Source organism: Hevea brasiliensis, chromosome 6 (assembly GCF_030052815.1).
Source record: "Hevea brasiliensis isolate MT/VB/25A 57/8 chromosome 6, ASM3005281v1, whole genome shotgun sequence".
Classification (NCBI taxonomy): Eukaryota; Viridiplantae; Streptophyta; class Magnoliopsida; order Malpighiales; family Euphorbiaceae; genus Hevea; species Hevea brasiliensis.
The window spans coordinates 66,465,656-66,483,110 of NC_079498.1; positions in this window are offsets into that span (position 1 = coordinate 66,465,656).

The following is a 17,455-nucleotide window of genomic DNA, read 5'->3' on the forward strand; positions in this document are numbered from 1 at the left end:
GAACTAAATGTGACCTAAAATTGACCAAACTTTGCACTAAAGGTGCAATCTGTCCAACTTTAGTAAATTGACCATATCTTGGTCTATACAACTCAGAATGACCTGAAATTTGTGGCAAAAGTTCACTAAGATATAGAGCTACAATTTTTCTTCTTTCATGAGAAGCTAAAAACTAAGAAAAATAGGACATTAAGCAAGACCAATCTAGCATACTAAAACTGAAAATTTGACATTTACATACAATGATACTTGAAGTAATTTGGCAATGAATGTGAACTTGTAAAAATGGTAAATTGCACTATATTGGAAGCATATTGAATTACAAATTGTGACATGTTGATGCTAGAATCAACTTATCCATAGTACTTAAAAAGGTCAACATTTACATTAACTTGTGAATTATATGATAAGTAGCAAACTCAAAAAAATGAACAATTAAACAATTAATTTGTAATGTGCCCTAGTTTGCCTAGTTGACTAGTTTGGATAGTTTGGCATGCCAATAGGATTCTGATAGCTGTTCTGTAAATGGCTTTATGCCATACTGTATTTTTACAACATATTATGCCGCACTGTGACTTTAATAGCCTACGGCTATACGTATTGTGTTATTATACTTAGCTTATCACCAGATTGATTATATGGCTTTTTAGCCACACTGTTTGCACACCGGTAGACACTTTGTGACCGATGGTGTGATGGCCCGAGGTACTAGGTACCCAGTGCCAGTATATCTATTTATCCAGTCTGGTCAGTATATAGGCTGCACGGACAGTTAATTTAAGCATTATTAAATTCAAATAGCTAAATTCAGTTTGTTGACATACAGAACCACCAAAATTAGCAAAAATGAAAGGTTAGCAAATAAAAGTAGAATAAATAATTGTAAAGAATATCGATGTCATAAATTCATAAACAATTCATTTACTTTATTTTAGTGTATATTTCTTTATATTTGGCACCACTAAGCAAAATTACTTAGCACGTTGCTTTTGTAACGCGTAGGTATTGGAGACACAGCTGGGGAGCCCAGCAGACCTACGACCGAGTGAGACAACATATCTGCACAGGAGTCCAGGGTCATCTGCACTACACTGCATACATGGTAGGACTTAGGATCTTGTGTAATGACTATCAGTTGTATTTTGACATTTTGTTATGTAATATATATAGATATCATAAAACTTTAAAGTTTTTAATAATTTGTATATATTAAACTCCTATGGATAGTGTTTTGATGAATGTTAAATATGATGGACTATATTTTAAAGTTATGAAATTGTGAGACTGAAAAATTAGTTGGATGGTTGAGATTATCACATTGAATTGTTTTTAACAGGTTTAGAAGGACATTTTGTCAGAAATACAGACGGCACCTTGCCAGATTTTTATTACCATTTTTGAAACACTAACTTTATTAAAGTACGAAAATAGTATCAGCATGATATGAATATAAAGACTTCTTAAAATCAAATTGAGTTCAGGAAATGAGTTGATTATAGACTAGGTGCTCCAGCATGCCGTGTAGCACACCTTGCTCGGCTATACTGTAGACGAGCAAGGGGTGTTATATAATTTGTATAGGAGGGACTGGTGCAACCGGGCTTCCGACACTCTGAGGAGCTGGGGTCTCTTCCTGTATATCAGCTGTAATCGACTGTTCTACTATCTTATCCCCCTCTTTCATTTCTATACACAGGATTTTCTACTTTCTGAATAACCAACACAAGGAGATTTCTCCCCGTCAGTTCATTTTGATGATGTAAATGTACTATATGTATCAAACATTTGAGCAGTTGTACTTATCAAAAAGTATTTCAAATTCATAATTCAAAACTTACATTAAAAACTAGCTCTGATACCACTAAAATATGTCACACCTTACCCTTTTGTAAAATATGACATGATCCCATAGTATACCTAATAAATTACTGAACTTCGCCTACCGATAATCTATTAAATATACTACAAGGGATTTTGACAAAATAATTTCATTTTTAAGTTTGGCGTGGTGATAAAAATTTAATTCAAGTGTTTTCAATTCAAGTATGTGTCATAAAACTTATTTAGAAATAATTAGGCCTTTTTAAAATTTTACAAAAAAATCCATATGATTACGGCTAAAATTATGTAAAAATAGTTCTTCAAACCTGTCGAAAATCACTTGTAACAGTTTCTATAATTCATGCTCAACAATTTCATCATAAGGAAATTTATTCATCAATTACATAGTTCAAAAGAAATTTAAATATTTGCATTCATTGAAGTAATAAAATTAATATTACAAAACTTTTCAAATGATCAAACTCAGAAGAAATAATATTACAATAATTTACATTTGATTACAGTCCCAAAAATAATATTACAAAGTTCTGTACAACTGCTCGAATGTAATTTATATACAAATAGTTACATGATTACATCAAAATCTAATGTACAAGGGTATACCTATGATATACTCGAAGATAGTCCTAACCTGACTTCAAGTCATGATTTCAAGTAGTCTCATTCAGCTGCTCTATCCTTTCTTTCACCTGCGACAGCATACAAAAGCTATCACTGAGCAGTGAACTCAGTGGTGCACAACTAATAATTTAAAACTTAATACAAAACATGCTTTGACAATTCATAGCAAAGAGCTTGGACTATTTAAATTCTTCATAGTTCATAAAACCAAAATTAATATTTTAAATCATGCAAATAATTTCTTTGGATGACATTTGATCTAGTAATCACAATTTACCAAATCATAATAAAACATTTGAAATATTCATATTTTTCTTAAACCATGAAAACAATATAACATTTTTCAACCACTAATAAACATTTATTTCAATCTCATTTTTATCAAAGTATGCATAATTTAAGGGTGTTGTCAACAATTCACATAGTTGGACCCATGACACAAAATTTCACGATGATTACCGTATTGTACACCACGAAAAATCAAACTCCCCCTAATAACCGAGGCTAAAGGAAGGCACCAAAGACTAGTTAGTATATATATGAGTACTCATCCGAACTCTACCTCAATTGGCAAGCCAGAGAGGGAGGAAACTCAAACCCAACAAGTGGAGGAGATCACAATCAATATCTTCTCACTATACAAGCTAATGAGGAATACAATCACATTGCCATGTCAATTGAGGTTTCAAAACATATTTAAAGAAATTCCATTCACAAAACATATTTATAAATCAACAAATATATTTACTTGTTATAAATTCATGCACATGGTTGGCAAAACATCAAGTTCACCAAAGCACTTTAAAATACATTCAAATACCAGCCCACCCCCTTGCTACAATGAAATCAAGGGCCAACATCCACCTTTTCATAATATAATTTCATTTCACAATTCACAATCTTCAAAACAATGTAAATAATTCTTTAGATGCATAGGAAAATCATATTTGTCCATTCAACAATTTAAAGTTCTCAATACAATAAAAATCAAAATTCATTCATATAGGCTTATTCAACTCAATTTCAAAGTGCAAAAAACAAATCAAAAGGGTTAGTTTTTCACAAACCTTCTTTGACTTTTCTTTTCTTGGCTTAATCCTTCCATTTCTTGGAATTTTCTTTTTCCTCTAAAATCACACAATTACTAAGGTTCAATACTTATTTCAATTATCTTCAATAGCTAATCAACTTAATGCCTAATGCATCCCTAAGTAGACATTGAAATTTTCAATTTATTTTGGATCCAGGGCAGTTCTGGACCTTGACTTTGCAACTCCATTTTAACTTAGTTCTGGTCATAATTTAGAGTAGTTTTTTTCATGAAACTTGTTCCTCTATGTCTTAGTTTTATTTTCCAATTTGAATCACTCAATTTTGAGTTCTGGATCTCACGTTATGGCTAAATTACTAAACATCGTTCCAAGTGCCATATCCTACGATTCCAAGTTTCTAGATTTATATCTTAACTTTTCATTCCATATCCAGGCATTTTAAGCTAATACTTTAGCCCTGGTCCCTGAACCAATATTTTAGGTCTTTGTCTTAGGTTTTTAAATCATTTTGAATTACTTCAATTGGAGTTATGTAGAGAAAGTTATGACCTAATAACCATTCGGAGGTCATAAGGCCAATTAGCTAAGGAGCAGGAATTCCAGATTTAGGATTCCTGAATTATCCCAACAATTCCCCTAACTTGCCCTATAAACTGGATTCTGGTTAAAACATAAAGTTTGTATTCCTATGTTTTATGAACATTTTGGTTTTAGAATCACCTAATTTGCATTTTTGTAGCCTAAGTTATGGCAATTTTTCCAAAACTGGTCGGATGGCTCATTATCCAGGATTTCTAGGTTAGTCCAGAATCAGAGCATATCTACTGGACCAATTTTATCTAGTAATTTGATTAACTAAGGGTCATAATTTGACTCTATGGTATTCTTATGAATTGTTCTCCTATGTCTCAGGTTTCCGTTGATTCAAGAATCATGTCAATTGGAGCTTTCTAGTGCAAGTTATGCTTAATTCACTAAACACTGTTTATTTGATCATTTTTTTTCAAGTCCAAAATTGCAATCCGGATTCAAGGCAAATTTAGGGCAACTTATGGTCATTTTCTAGGAAGGGTGTCTTCATAAAAAATTTATCCCTATGTCTTATGTTTCATTTTCAATTGGTTTCACACCAATTGGAGTTGTGTAGCTCAATTTATATGCTGTTAAGCACACTGGACTCAAGTGTCCATAATTTCAGCATAATGACACATTACCAATCCATCAATTCTTTTCATCAATTCAACATAAATTGTTAACTAAAGTAAGCCAAATGACCATAATTAGGCATCATAACATCAATTACATAGCATAATACAAAACCCTAAATTTCACCAAAATCCTAATTCTCCATCTTCCCAATTCATGCAAATTCATCCAACTCACTACTCCAATCATATACATATAACTTCATACGAGCTAGAATTCATCATTAATCTCATCAAACACTTTAAATCCTAAGTTCCCTTAAGTTGGCCAAAATTCATACATCAAGATTCATGCATCATTTTCATAATTTTTTAAACAACATCCTTATATTCAACTTCAATTCAAAGAGTATATAACTAAATATCCTTGGAAAAGTGCTTACCTCTATTGATGATTTCCCAACTTCAATTGCCTCCTAATTTTCTTATTTTTTCTTGCTTCTAATCTTCCTATCTAGTGTCAATTGAATGTTTTCTATTAGTTTGGTATGGGATTTATGGAAGAAATGGGAGTTTTAGAGATTTAGTTAACTTAACAATGGAAGAAAAATGAAAGAAAAAAGAGGATAGAGGATGGTCGGCCAAGACTAAGAAGAAGACAATTTGTTTTTGTTTAATTTTTGGTCTTTTAAGGTGATAATTATCTCCAAATTTTAAATAATTAAGATTATAATTTTAATTGTATCATGCTAAGGTCATGATGATGTCATAAAGCAATTAAAATTTGGATTCTTAATCCCTTTTCTTTTCTTTCCATACACATTGTACATTTTTAATTCTTTTTTAATATTTTAAATCTCATACAATTAAATGGACATTTAGGTCAAAAGTCACCTCTACGAATGAATTGATCAAAATGCCCTTCATCGGGTTATAGTCCATCTTTTTCTATAATGTCTGATGAGTCCTAAGGTTCTGATTTTCTTATTTATACTTGTTTCCTTTTTATTTTTTTGATTTTCTAATTCCTAGTGGTTTCGTAACTAACCCTTAACTAAGGATTTCATGGGGTCTCATACGAATTTAAGGTGGCAACTGAGTTTGCAGTTGCTTTCCGGGTCGGTCACCCATCCTCAGCACTCTATACTCATTTAACCTATTTGTGCTTCATTTCTCTTATTTTAATTCAACCTCATTTGATCTTTATTAATTTTATTTATGTCTTTTCTATGTGAATTAAATATAGTCCCAGATATTCTAGCCATCTGGACAGACACTAGTCACCGGAACAGTAGAATGTACAGACTACTTAATATGAGGGTGTTACAACATCCTCCTTCCATAAACATTCGTCCTGACAATCACGAAGAGCAAATTTGGTGAGGTAGTGAGCCACTTTAATTGGATCATGGTAGACATGGGAAATATCAAAAGTAGTACACTGCTATGAAATGGAGAAAAGGTGAAGTAGACGAGTGTCGTAGTAATAAGCCAAAAAACTATTCGAACATAGGTGCTAAACTAATGCCAAGCAATCCGATTCAAGCCTAATGATGTGTAGATTAGCTTTTAACATTTGAATCAAAGCAAAGGTGTAATGACCCAATTAGGAGCTATTATTGGCACTAGCGATCAGGTTAGCTTAAGGCTGCTGAAACCCATAACAAGCCTGAAAACCTATTTAACATAAAACTCTTTTCACATTAACCAAAACTTAAGCAACTCATATCAATCACACTTTAACCTTTACATTGAAGCATAATACATACTCCTTTAAAATGATTCACAATTTGAACCTTTTCATATCATTTAAAATAGTTAAAGTGCGACTCGTACATTCATACATAGAACACAAAGAGTATGCTTAAAATTATGGTAACATCCATACATACATAACTTGGACAAAACTCATTATAATTCCTTACAACTATGCACTGCGTCCGTAAAAAAATTTACATGTCCAAACTAAAAACATCCGTCATGCATAAGAAATTCTATAGCTGCTCCTATTACTAGCTCTCCCAGAAGACACCTCTATCACTGCAACTCTACACTTGGGGTCAAGGGAATGGGGCAAGCTTCAAAGAGCTTAGTGAGTAAACCAGTCAAATATTTATTAATCATATTATTCATTCAATACATACGTAATGCATCAATCACATGAGTTTTTTACATCACAAATATTTCACATAAAATGGACTTATCACCAGTGATTTCCCATATTCAATGTGCCCAACTCATACAGAGGCTCCTCAGGAGTTCCTCTTAAATACATAGTATATTCAATGTGCCCATTTCATACAAAGGCTCCTTAAGACTTCTGTATAAATGTATAATATATTCAATGTGCCCGGCTCATACAGAAGCTCCTATGGACTTTCGCTTAATAAATAGTCAGCCAAGGGCTTGTTAGGCCTGACCTAGCCTTACCACATCATATCATGTATGATCATAAACATATAACATAACTGTGTCATAGGGGAAACCAGTGGGTCATCCAATATCCATCGGGCATCAATAATAATTATGCAAAACTGCAACATATTTGTGTTCTCGATTCATACTTACTAATAAGTAATGAAATGATGCATATGGATGATTATTGTTGGACCTAAGGGTCCTAATAAATATTTTGATGATAATAAACAATTAGTGTACTACTAATCTACTTTAGAAGTATTTGTGTTAAGATTGTAAGTTTAAAATTCAAAATTGTGAAATTGCTTCAAATCAAGGTTAAAAAAAAATAAGGAAATGAAGCAAAACAAAGTGGGATTCTACAATTTTATGTTTATTTATTTTCATGATATGTGAATCTCAATTAATTAATTGTGTTGGCACAAGTCTAGGTATTTCTTAGTATTATATTTCTACTTATTTCTTGACCAAGAAAAAGCTAAATTATTTTTCTATTTTTGAGTGATGCAAAATTAGTTTGCTGAAAAATTTATTGAATTAGCTTTTCAACGATTCAAACGGATCAAAAATCTGACTTCGGGGCAAAAAGATATGGCTTTTAATCTTAAGTTTTTGGCAGTCCAGCGTTTGACAGCTAAACCTAGGCTTTTGAAACTTGAAATAATAGGGTTTTAAGTGGTTGAACGACTATTTTTGTATTTAATGCACCCTAATGGTCATTTTCTTGCCAAAACTATAAATAGGAGCTATTTATGACTGGAGAAGAGTTACAAAAACCTTCCATTTGAGAATTTATTGGTTTTTAGAGTCATTCTGCTCTTTCTCTATCTAGAACTTGACCCATTCCAATTAATTTCTTGAGACCTTATTTATGAGTTGTAATTTATTGAGTTCTGAGATAGAAAGTGAAGCTATTGAGTGTATTTAAAGTTTGAAGAGTGTGCTAGGGCATTAAGTTACTCTTGTGAGAGAAGGGATTGTCAAAGAGAAAGAGTTTGCTCTTTGTGGTTATTGTAAGGGAATTGTTCTTTACCCAAAGAAGATATTTAGTGGAGTTAACTCTCGATGAAGGCCTTGAGGAGAGGACGTAGGCTTGAGATAGCTGAACCTCTATAAAATCTTGTGTTCTTTTTTTTCTTTTTTCTCTTCCCTGTGTTTATTCTCAAAAATTCCTCTTAGCCTTCAAAATTTAAATTAAAACCTAATTCACCCTCCCCTTGGGTTGTTACAAGGAACAATAAGTGATATTAGAGCTAGTCTTCATTCTACAAAGATTTAAGCATCTTGGAGCACAAATTAAATGGCAACCCTCAATGCATAAGAAGGCTAATTAGGTTAAGACCTCCATTCTTTGATGATAATGATTTTCGTTATTAGAAGAATAGGATGTATTACTTCCTCAAATCAGAAGGAGTAGACTTATGGAATGTTGTTGGGAATGGTGCATTCACCCCAATCAAAGTTGTAGAAGGTGAACATGTAGAGAAACCAAAGGGTGAATGGAGTTAGCAAGAACAGAGAAGTGTAGCTCTAAATGACAATACAATCCATGTTTTGTTTTATGCTCTTAATAAAAGTGAGTACAACAAAGTGTGTATGAAATTTATCATAAAGGAAATTTAGGGTGCTTTGGTAATTACTCATAAAGGAACAAGTCAAGTGAAAGAGAACAAGATGGATTCCCTGATCTATCAATATGAGCTATTCAAGATGAAATCAGATGAGACTATTAGTCAAATGTATGATAGATTTATAGAAATCATTGGAAGAATCAAATCCTTTAGGAAGACATTCACTAATGAAGAACTAGTAAAGAAGATTCTAAGGAGTTTTTCGAAGGAGTCGCTACCAAAGGTGACTTCACTTAAGGATATCAAGGATTTGAGCAAGGTGCAACTTGATGAATTATTGGGAAATCTTGTTTATTGCGATGACACTCAAAAGAGAGCAAGTGCAGGAACCGAGCAAAGCCAAGAAGAACATTACTTTCAAGGTGTCCTCTGAAAACTCAAGTGATGATAATGAGTTAAATGAAGAAGAGTTGGCCTTAGTAATAAAAAGAATAAGGAAGATGCTTTTCCAAAACAATAAGTTCATTCCAAAGAGGAACTTTAAGAAGGATAAGGGTGAGAGTAGCAAGAGGGATCCTCTCATATGCTATGAATGCAATAAGCCGAGTCACATTAAAATGGAGTGTCCTAAGTTGAAAAAGCCATTCAATAAGTCTAAGAAGAAGGCACTCAAAGTAACATGGGATAAATCCAATGACTCTGAAGATAAGGAGATTAGTGATGAAGTTTCCAACATATGCTTTATGGCAATGAAGGAAAGCTCAAATGAGCTAGCTTTAAGTGATGATATTGTTAAATTTTCTTATGATGAACTTGTTATTGCTCTTAAAGTCATAAATGATGAACTAGAGTTGAGTCATAAGAAAAACAAGCTTTTGAAAAGTGAACTAGTTAGTTTAAGGAAGGAAAGTGAAACCTCATCTAAGGATTCTATACGTTTAGATTATAATGTGCAAAAATCCTTAGATGAGCTCTCCCTAGAAAATGAGAAGTTGAAAAAAGAAATTCTTGAGTTAAAGACTTCTCTTTCCAAATTTACTAAAGGGAAGGACAAACTTGATGCTATTTTGGTCTTTCAAAGTTTCCCTAGCATTAAGTATGGGCTTGGCTATAGCAAATTTGCACAAGCACCTCTTTCCAAGACTATATTTATGAAAATAATTAGTTTTAGTGAGCCTAGCCCCTAAGAGTCTAGCCCAAAGGTGTCTAATCCTAAGAGGCAAGAGCTAAAAACATCTAGTGGTAGTGCACCTAGAAAGACTCCACATCATCAATATGTCTCTAGACAAAATGTCAATAAGGCATATGCATATAGAAAATTTGTATTTAGCGAAACTCCTATAGGGGAGGCTCACAACTATCATCACACTCATAATGCTTCATGCTCACATGCTCATGATGAACATAAAAAGAATGGTCACATGAGACCATATGCACGCTCATATGTTTATAAATCAAGAATAAGAAGGTTCAATGGTGATTGCAACTATTGTGGCAACTTTGGTCACACCAACTATGTAATGACCCAAGCTAGAAGCTATTAGCTACGTTAGAGATTGGATCAGCTTAAAGTTGCCAGAATCCGTAGCAAGCCTAAAGCCTGTGAACATACCTTTAATATTTTCACTATCAACACTCAAACATATAACAAACCATTACACTTTAGTCTTTTCATCCATACATAAACATCTTTAACATAAAAGTGGTTCATAAATTGAACCTTAACATACTTAAGCACTAAAGCATAATGGTTTAACGTATACACTTTCAAAAGCATTAACAAAATCATAAATATCAACATCATACTTAAAATATTAAATATCTTTAATTGTTTCTACAATTATCAGTATAGTACTATTCATTCATATTTTACACGTCCATCTACCCGCACACCACTCTCAAAAGCATTAATATAATCAGAAATATCAACATCATACTTAAAATATTACATAACTCCAGTTCTTTCCATAATTACCAACATAGTACTATCCATTCACATTTTACATGTCTGTCTACTCATACACCATACATAAAGAAAAGTGCTAAAACTATCTCTGATGACCTCTCTTCAAAGAACTCTTCTAATCATGCAAACCAGCATCTAAGGGTTAGGGGAAAGGGGTAAGCTTAAATAAGCTCAGTGAATAAACTAACCATTATTAATTATATCATTCACTTCATACACATGCAATGCATCATTCGAATAGATTTCCATATCATAAACATTTTATGTAAGATGGACTTATCACCAGTAAATCCCCAAATCCAATATGCTCAGCTCATAAGAGGCTCCTAGGACTTTCACTTAAAACATAACATGTGTCATGCACCTGAGGCAACTTAGAGATCTTCCCTGACAAGTCATCGTAAAGATCTCCCCATGGGATTAACTTATGGATCTATAACATATATAACATAACATAACCATAAATATGGGAGGAGTCAGTGGGTCATCCATAATCCATCATGTAACAATAGCAAATATGCAATTATGCAACATATTCATATTTTAGATATATACAACCTAAATAAAATATGATATAATGCATGAGGATGATCATAAATTAAATTTAAAAAGTTTATATTTTTTAAAGATTAGAATTACTCATCTCTTATTGCCTATCAACCATCTAACTCAAATAGTAGCTATCTTCAGATCCTTAACTTCCTGAGTTCCTTAAGCTTGATTCTATAAAATTGGATCTTAGAAAGTTATACAGGGCTCTAAAACTCTATATACATAATAAACATCTTATTTTAGGCCCTTAAGGACCATGAACTTAGGTTTTAGAGCCTTGGAATCGAAGAAGAAATAAAATAGGCAAAACTTGGTTTGGCTGCCAAAGTCTTAAGCTTCAGCTACCGAACCTTAAAACATCAGGTGCCCATTTTAGGCAGTAGCCACTGCGGCTACCCAAGTCTAGGACTTCAACTACTGAACTTAGAAATTTTCTAGATTTTTCGAGAAACTATCTGCTTCGGCTGCTGAACCTATGGTTTTCAATAGCCAAACCTGGAAATTTTCAGAATTTCCTAGTCAAAAATCTGTAAAATGTTTCTCCCTTCAACACCTAAACTCACTCTAAAGTTCCCAAACTCATGCCTAACACATAAACACATCTTTAGGGTCTAAAACAACTTGAAAACATGCTTAATTCTGATATACATTAACCAAAAAATCAAATCCTAAGTTTTTCCCAAACCCAACATAACGTATATGAGGATTTTCTCAAATCCATCAAAGGGAACTAGCCATTTAAGGCCCAAAACACTTAAACATGGCTAAACCAATAATAAAAACCTATAATTTCAACATAAATCACAAAACCCTAACCCTAAAATGCATAAACTTCCCAAAACTCATCTTAAAAACAACATTACATGAAATAGAAGTTGTAAAAACCTAATCCCTCATTAACTTTCTTAGATCTACCTATTAGATCAAGAAGAAAAGAATGAGTCCTCTTTTCTTAGAGCTTGGAGGTGAGAGAATTAAAGCCCTAAAGCTTAAATCTATTCTCCCAAACTTCTAAATGGAAGAATCTACCTCCAGATCTTAAAAAATCTAAGGAAATCTCTTCAAAGAGTTCTTTATAGGCTCCAGCAGTTGAAAGAGAGAGAGAGACGAAGAGAAAAACTCAAGTGTTTTGATAAAAATATGAGATTTAATTCCTTTCATACCCTTGTTAGTCGAGGGACTTTTAGCTACCGAAAGCATGTCGAAGTCCATTTTATCCTAAAAGGGTATTTGAACAAGAAAAGGGACTTCGGCTGCGAAAGTCCATTTGCCAAAAACACATAGTTAAAAACTTTTTAGAAAAATAATACCTTTAAAACATTTTCATTTTTAAAGGCATTTTAAACACTTCAAACACACATACATAAACATAATTTCACATCTTACTATCACTTTCTTATTAGTGAAGTTTTAATTTTTAGCATAATTGTAACATCCTCACTTTAGCTAGTCCGTACAGTCTACTGTTCTGGTGACTAATGTCGGTCCGGGCAGTTAGAATGTTTGAAATTATAAATAGACTAGAGTGAGGAGTTATAAAAAAAAAAAAACTAAATATTGCTCATAAAAATCAAGGAAAAATTTTTAGAAATGAAATACACTAAGGTTAAACGAGCCGAAACCCCAGAGATGAGTAACCCGAAGGGGAAGTGACGGTGAAGGCCGTTAGCAACCCTAGACCCAGGGAAAAAATTATAAAATAATTATTAGGACTCCAGAGAAGGGTCATTGAGGTTCTTATGGCATTAGAATTCTAAGGAAATACTTAGAAAAATTTTTCTATCGGTATACACAATTTTGGCCCGTTAAGCCAAACGGAGGGCATTTTGGTCATTTTGTCTTCAGAGATAATTTTTTTGCGAACTTGTCCAGTTAAATAAAAAATTTATATAACATAAAATATGAATAAATTTTGTTAAAAATTTAATTGAAATTAAATAGACAAGAAATGGAGAGAAAATGAAAGAAAATGGAATTATGACATCATCATGATGTCATTAAAATTCTCCCAACCAATCCAATGTTGACACATGGCATAATCTTACTTAGAAGAGACAAAATGGGCTGAAAAATGAAAAAAAAAATCAGAACTCTCTCCATTCTCTTCTTCTTTGCCGTCACCCCTCCTTCCATAACCACCATTAACAAGCTTTTGAAAGTTTGATTTCTCTAACTTTTACCCACCAAAACCCTAACCTAGCAATACAAAAAAGTGTTCTTACATCTTGGCAAGTCTTTTGAGAGCAAAAAGGAAAGGAAAACAAGAACTCAAGCAAGTAGGAGATCTCACTCCATTAGAGGTTTGTGACCTAACTTTGAATTTCACTTTAAATTCATGTTAAGGACTTTGAATGAGTATAAATTACAAAGAAAAATTGTTGAATACCATTTGTATGCCAACCCATAATTTTGGTAGCCTTGGTTAGGGTGAGATGGTGATGATTTTTGTGGAGCTAAAATGGTAGTGTGGCTGCCCTCAATATGTATCTCTTAAGTGGATTGATAAAATACAATGATAATGCATGATTTGTAAGGTATGAGTTAGGGTTTGGGATGAAAAATGAGACTTTGATTATGTGATAATGGAAGTAGGTTTTAATGGTCAATTAGTGACCATTTGGTTCTGTTTAAATCAAAAATGAAGTGAATTGTGTAGTGGGATTGGAGTTTGGTGTGGCTGCCCTTGGTGACCTGCAGGACTGGGCATGAGTCCAACAAGTTTGGGCAGTAATAACTTGAATTGTAGAAGTTCAATTGGTGCAAGGACAATTGGACATGAAACTAGATACATAATGGCACAACTTTGGTGAAGAAACCATGCCCATAAAACCAAACTAAGTTGACCAAAAGTTTGCCCTAATCCAGGTGACCTGCATTCTACTTGGGCAAAATTACCAAATGAACAGTATTTAGTCATTTTGCCATAACTCAGTGTAGAAATGTCCAATTGACCTGAAATTTTACCAGCAATAAGCTAAGATATAGACCAACAACTTTTATGAAGAAACCTAACCCAAATTATCACCAGAACATATTCAAAAAGTGAGTAGCAATCACTATTCCATGTACTATAGAATTAGTCAGTCCAGAAATTCTGGAAAAATTTTAATCCGGCCAGTTGTGATTTTTGGGCCATAACTTGAGCTACAAAACTCCAAATGGAGTGATTCAAAAAAAAATGCAACTAGACAAAATAAGGAACAACTTTCATGTTGATCATTTTGCCAAATTCCTGCTGCAAAAATGACTAATGGAACAGTAAAGACAAAGCATGAAAACTAAAAATTCTGTCCAATTAACATTAAGTTTAGAAATGGTATTGGCAATCAATACCAACAAATTTAGAATGTAAAATGTGGTATGTTGGGAGTATTAAAACCAATGTACCTATTGCCTATGCAAAAGTCAACATTTTTGTTGACTAATGAATAGAATAGTAACACTAAAACTTGAATTTCAAAAATTGTGAAACTTAAAAGTGTAAAATGCCCTACTATACCTAGCAAGATTGGTTTGGATAGGTTGGCATGCCAATAGGGTTCTGTTAGCAGTACTACATATGGCTTCATGCCATTCTGTGTTTCATGGCTTTCCATGCCATTCTGTGACATAATAGCCTTTGGCTATGTTATTTGAGTTGTTACACTCGAGTTTTATCGCCGATGATTATTACAGCTTATTAGTTGTTCTGTTACACACCGGGAGACACAATGTGACCGATGGTATGATGGTCCGAGGTACTTAGTACCCAGTGCCAGTTTACCCGTTTATCCAGTCCAGTCAATTAGTATGAATTACTCGGACAATGATAATAAACCTTACAAAATTTTAAATGAATAATACTGCAAATAATATCAGAAATTAAGTCTACCCAAAAAAATGTAAACACACATTCTGCATACTTATTTTTATTATATTTTATTTTATTTTATATTGTCACCACTAAGCAGAATTGCTTAGCTCGTCACTTTTGCCATGCGCAGGTACTGGAGACCTAGCTGGGAAGCCCAGCAGACATCAGACAGGGTGAGCCTTCAGAGCTGCATCCGGAGTCCAGAGTCACCTTACCTCTGCAGTGCATATGGTAGGACATTAGGATTTTGAGTAGCATTTTGTATTTTGTATTTTGTATTAGTTTTTGGATTGTAACTATAAACTCTTGAAATTATTGGATGATGTAAATATATGAAATTTCATATTATTGAAATTTTTTGTATATTATATTGAGAAATATTTATGAATGTGCTTCTAGTAATGAAGTGAAAGGAAAAATTTCTGAAAATAGTGTTGTGATTTGAGATTGACTTGAAATGTGTATAATGGAGTTTGGATTTGGAAATTATATTGGAAGTGTTTTTAAACAGGTTCAGAAGAACTGTTTTTCCAATTTACAACCAACACTCTGCCGGATTTTCTACAAAAATTTCGAAAAAATTCAGATTTATCAAAAATTGAAAATAAATGAATTAAAAGGGATAAATTGTAATTGAAACATGAATTTGTGCTCTGGCACACTGAGTGGCATATCTTGCTCGGCTACACTGTAGACAGGTAAAGGGTGTCACAATAATATTCCGTCAATGATAGATATTCTGACATTGAAAAAGGTAGATATTATAAATTATAAGTGTGCTATTAGAAAAATTCATCTTGGGTATGGTAGAATGTTTGATTTTTATGATGATGGAATTACTAACCCTCAAGGACCCAAGTACATTTGGGTACCTAAAGTTGGTTAAATTATTTTGCGTAGGTGTGCTTAAAATCCTCAAAGCATGAAAGTAAATAATACTTAGATAATGGATATTCAAGGCACATAACTAAAAATTCCAACCTCTTCATTTCTCTTGAGAAGAAGGATGGAGGTGGGCAAGTAAACTTTGATGACAATGGCAAAGGCAAAATTGCGAGGATAGGTAAGATTGGTAAGGAAAATTGTCCTATCCTTGATAAAGTTCTTTTAGTTAATGGTTTGAAGCATAATTTTCTTAGTGTTAGTCAATTATGTGATAAAGGTTGTAAAGTTATCTTTGAACTAAAATCTTACTTTATTTCTAGAATGTCCAATAATAAAATGATATTTGTTGGTGAAAGAGTCGAAAACATTTATGTTGTTGATTTGCAAGCTATGTCTAACAAAGACATCAAGTGTTTTGTGTTAATTAATGATGAATCTTGGACTTAGCATAGAAGGCTTGCACATGCTAGCCTGGAGCTTCTTGGAAATTTGAACAAGGATAACCTAGTTGATGGACTTCTAAAGATCAAGTTCCAAAAATATAAAGTGTGTAATGCATGCCAAATGGGTAAGCAAGTTAAGAGTTCATCCAAATTAATTCATAAGGTATCAACTTCTAGACCCCTTCAATTGGTGCATATGGATTTATTTGGTTCTGCTAGAATAGCTAGCTTAAATGGCACACATTACGCATTTGTAATTATTAATGACTACTCTAGGTATACTTAGGTTACATTTTAATGCTTTTGAAAGATTTTCAAAAAAGGTTCAAAATGAAAAAGGCTTTCTAATTTCTTCTATTAGAAGTGATCATTATAGAGAATTTGATAATGAAAGATTTGAAAAATATTATGACTCATTAGGAATCACTCATAATTTTTCATCTCCTAGGACTCCTTAACAAAATGGTCTTGTTGAAAGAAAAAATAAAACTCTTTTAGACATGGGGAGAACTATGTTAAATGAATATAATTTGCCTATTTATTTTTAGGCAGAAGCCATCAATATGGCTTGTTATATTTCAAATAGAGTTTTGATTAGGCCTATTTTAAAGAAAACCACTTTACGAGCTATGGAATGGCAAAAAACCTAAAGTAGGCTATTTTAAAGTATTTGGTTGTAAATGTTTTATTCTAAATACTAAGGATAATTTGGATAAGTTTGGCTCTAAAATTGATAATGGTATCTTCTTGGGGTATTCTATATCTAGTAAAGCATATAGATTATTCAATAAGAGAACCTTAGTTGCTAAGGAGTTAATGAATGTTGTATTTGAGAAAGCTAATCCCTTTGGTCCTAGAAAGGATATTTCTTGTGATGATAATGATGTTGTAAGTAACTTTGATGAGTTAACCCTTGATGATCCTCAATCTAGTGGAGATCAAGCTTAACTCAAGGAATATCCCTTGAACGCTTTAGAAGATGATAAGGTTGAACTCCAAAAGCAATAAAGTCAAATAGTTCTGTAACATCCTCCTGGTAGCAATTCCGTACATCTTACTGTTCCGGTGACCGGTGTCGGTCCGGACAGCTAGAACGTCCGGAAA